This window comes from Petaurus breviceps, unplaced genomic scaffold (genome assembly GCF_028583685.1).
Source record: "Petaurus breviceps papuanus isolate PSGF00001 unplaced genomic scaffold, PetGlider_PUasm1.0 90579, whole genome shotgun sequence".
In the NCBI taxonomy this organism is placed as follows: Eukaryota; Metazoa; Chordata; class Mammalia; order Diprotodontia; family Petauridae; genus Petaurus; species Petaurus breviceps.
Window position 1 is genome coordinate 1,103,879 of NW_027187278.1, and position 4,040 is coordinate 1,107,918.

The 4,040-nt window shown below is 38.0% G+C and overlaps 1 pseudogene; it reads left to right on the plus strand.

The window, feature by feature from the left end:
• Window positions 1–210: 210 nt before the first annotated feature.
• On the plus strand, window positions 211–2,997 carry LOC138142443 (dicarboxylate carrier SLC25A8 pseudogene; annotated as a pseudogene).
• Window positions 2,998–4,040: the final 1,043 nt, after the last annotated feature.

Below are 4,040 nucleotides of genomic sequence, written 5' to 3' on the forward strand. Positions count from 1 at the left end.
ATCAACTATTTATTACATATGGGTGAAATGAAAGAAGATGGCTTCACTGAAGTACACATTAAAATCCTCTCTTATGTTACAGAATCTTTCTCCAATGTTATTGATACATCAAATACATCTTTTTGATTCAATAGCTGTTAAATTATTATTATTACAATAAGAAAATATAGAAACCTAGGTCTTTTGTTCTTGGAGGTCACATTGAACTAGATGAATGAAGGCAATGATGGTGTCCTCCAGGCAAGACACATTGAACATAAAGCTATCAAGGTGAAAGCTGTTGCTGAATATTTTAAATGACTTACTGGAATCTTGAAATAAAGCTGAATTGGAAGAGCATGTTTAAAGCAATTAATGTCTATTAACAAGTCTCAATGTCCATTTCTCAAATTATAAAATGGATTGTAGAGAATTTGGAAAGTACTCCAATAAAAATTACTATAATACAAAGACAATGTAAGGCCAAAATAGGTAGTTCAGTGGATATAGTTTAGGGCCTGGAGTCAGAAAGACTTGAATTCAAATATGGCCTCAGGTACTTACTAGCTGTGTGTTCCTGGGCAAGTCACTTAACACTCAGTTTCCTTATCTGTAAAATGAATTGGATAAGGAAATAGAAAATCATTCCTGGTTTTCTTGGGGTTTTTTTGACAAGAAAACACCAAATGGTGTCATAAAGAATCAGACATGACTGAAACAACCAAACAAATCTTTCCTGGACAGATAAATCTCCATACTATAATTACAGACCCCAGAATATTCTATAGAAACTGAAACTGAGTCATTATCATAGAGCAAACTGTGGTGTGCAATTAACCAGACATATCATTGATCAATAAAAATTTAAAAACAATGACTTAACAGATGTTGCCATACAAAATATGCATAATCTCTAAATTATGTGGAATGAGAAGCATTCAAGATGCAGAAGTCTAGCAAGGGAGTTAAAAATGATGGAAGAGGATGATGTTGATCTCAACATACATCCTCATCATTCTGTCTGCTACTGGAGTTTTATTGAAGATGCTTTTAGCGAACCTTTCTCTTACTTCCTAACGCTTTTGTTCAACTTAAAAAAAGTTGTATTACCTATCTAAGCAATAGTCCATAGAATATTAAATATGAAAAATGAATGCATAATAGATTTTTTCTTGGACTCTTTCTATTTGAAATGATTAAAAAAAGATGAAAATGATTAAGGGATTCACGAAACTTGTGATGGAACCCCATGAAAATGATGACAGTGTGATGAAGATGATAAGAATAATTCAGATTTATAGCACATTTTAGGCTTATGTAGTGTTTTTCTCACAAGATCTTTGTGGTGACTCTTTGTAACAGTGTGAAGTTTCATTCTCTTCAAGAAAGAATTTACAGCAGATATAGGATACATCGCTACCTAGTTAAAAAGAATATTCCTATGTGTTAGTTCTAATAAAAGCAAGCGGGATTGAGGGATTTTAAGTGTGAAATAGAGAGGAAAAATAGCATTATCTGCCTGCCAGATACTTTTCATTTAGGGACAGAGAAGTGTTGTATTTGGGGGAGGAGGAGACTGAAAACATGTTATTAATGTAGCTCAAGAAATCTTTGAAGTGCCCTGTGACATTCAGTCAAGGCCAAAGTTTTAAGTGTGGAGAACTTTTACAAAGAGTTGCTCCTTGGAAAATTAAAATTGTATGGCAAGGCTAGTGATAAAGGCAATATTTATGAATGGACAGAACCAGTTTCATGGTAGCAGAATGAAAGGGCAATAGGAAAAATGAATCTGGTAACACACTTGCCAAAACAAATTCAGAGAAGTCTCTAGAACTATAGGAAGCATGAAGAATTGAGGAAAAAGATGGGATAGTGGACACTAGTACTTAAGAACACATTTCTATGGTGCTTTAAACTTCGCAAATAACTGCATAATTTTATCTTCAAAACAATCCTGTGGGGGTAGTTATTAGTATTACGCCATTTTACATATAAGGTCTGTTGGCTGGGCAAAGACTTTTGAAAGTACATAAAAGTCCTTAGTGCTCACTTAACCTCCTACAAGGCTGAGACCTTGTAGCAACCCAGTGGAAAGACCACTAGGCAGCCCTTCTATCTCGTGCCCTCCCCCCCCACTGCCTCCTCGTGTTTTCCTCTACAGTCCTGGGCACATAGTATGATCATTAGGTGTTCAGTTTCCGAACAACTTTCTATGGAAAGTCAAGGAAAGGGGGCCATGTTTGCCATGAGCAACTTTGGAGAGTGGGACACCTTTAGAGAAGCTTGATCAAAGTGCTATCATCATGAGACCCTCCAGATCAGGACTCCAGCAGAATTCCTCTATTTCGTCTTGCTCAATCTGTGGAGGCTATCTTTCCATTTTTCCCCTGCCTCCTGAGAAGTAGCAAAAGCCAGCATCAAATCATAGATGGATTGAAGCCTACAGATGTACCTCCAACAGCCTCCACATAGCCCAACACACAGATGTGGTGAAGGTCCATTTCCAGGCCCAGGCTTGTGCAGGTGGCAGCTGAAGATACAGTGATGTATGTGGCACAGGGTACAGTGGATACCTATAAGTCTAATGCCAGAAAGGTGGGCCTTTGGGGCTTATGGAAAGGAACTTCACCCAATGTTGCCCACAATATTATTGTCAACTGTGCTGAGATGGTGACCTATGATCTCATCAAAGATGCCCTCCTGAAGGCCCACCTCATGACTGATGACCTTCCATGCCACTTCATATCAGCTTTTGGGGCTGACTTCTGCACCACCATCATTGCTTCCCCTGTGCATGTGGTCAAGAAGAGCTACATGAACTCTGATGCAGGCCAGTATGCCAATGCTGGCCACTGTGCCCTCACCATGCTTCAGAAGGAGGGACCCCAAGCCTTCTACAAAGAATTAATGCCTTCCTTCCTCCACTTGGGTTCCTGGAATGTAGTGATATTTGTCACCGATGAGAAACTGAAACAGGCCCTGGTGGCCACTTGCACTTCCTGGGAAGCTCCCTGCTAAGCCCTCTCTTGCTAGATTTCTGCTTTATCTCCCCCTCCTCCTTTGATTCCAGACCCCATCCTGCCTCTCCAACTCCCATTTTCCTTATTCCTCTCCTCCCCTGCCTTAACATTAAAGGAACCCTCTACATTCTCCCCACTTAGAGTTAGCCCCATTTAAACCTTCTCCATCCAGCCCACTTCTTCTGACATTGTAGCCTTATTTAGTTCTTAAGCTCCTTACTTCTAATAAATCTAGACCAGAATCCCCAAAAGAAAGGAAGGAAGGAAGGAAGGAAGGAAGGAAGGAAAATAGAAAATATATTCAGAGTGGAATCAAGCTAAACTTTATTTTATTTTATTTTTTGAGTGTTCCTGCCAGAGAGTGTGAATGAGTTGGCCCAGATCCTTCAGAAAAGGATAAAAATAGGGGAGACTATATTTGGGAAAAGCTTAATTGTGATGTATGTTAATAAAATAAGATAGTTGATAGGAAATATACTTTAATACTAGGTTCCCAGATTAAAAATTTTTAATATCTTTACAATTTTCTCTGTTTTAATTCTCCCCTGTTTTGTTATTGTCTGGAACAGCTTTAAGAGTAGTAAGCATGTGGATTGTTTTTTTTTGGGGGGGAAGGAATATGATTCTCTCTCTCTCTCTCTTTTTTTTGTCCCTACACCTAAATTTCTGCATATATTTAACTAAAAATTAAAACTTAGTAGGAATAAACATAAATTCTTTTAACTACTCAGGCTTTATAAATTGAAATACTTAAGTACCAGACAGGGAAGACAGTTCATAAGGGTAAAAGATCTAGAGATTTAGTTAAATAGAAGCTTAATGTGGGGTAAAATTATTGTTTGATAACCAGTGTGATTGTTGGCTGTGAAAGCAGATATATAGTGCCAACATAAAAGAAATAATTGCCCCAACATGCTGAGAACTGGTCAGAACACACCTGGAATAGTTCTATTTACCATTTTAATGATGACATTGTTACACTGGCACACATCAAGAGGAGAGTAACCAGAAAATGTGAAAGGTATGTCTAGCCTGAAGGCT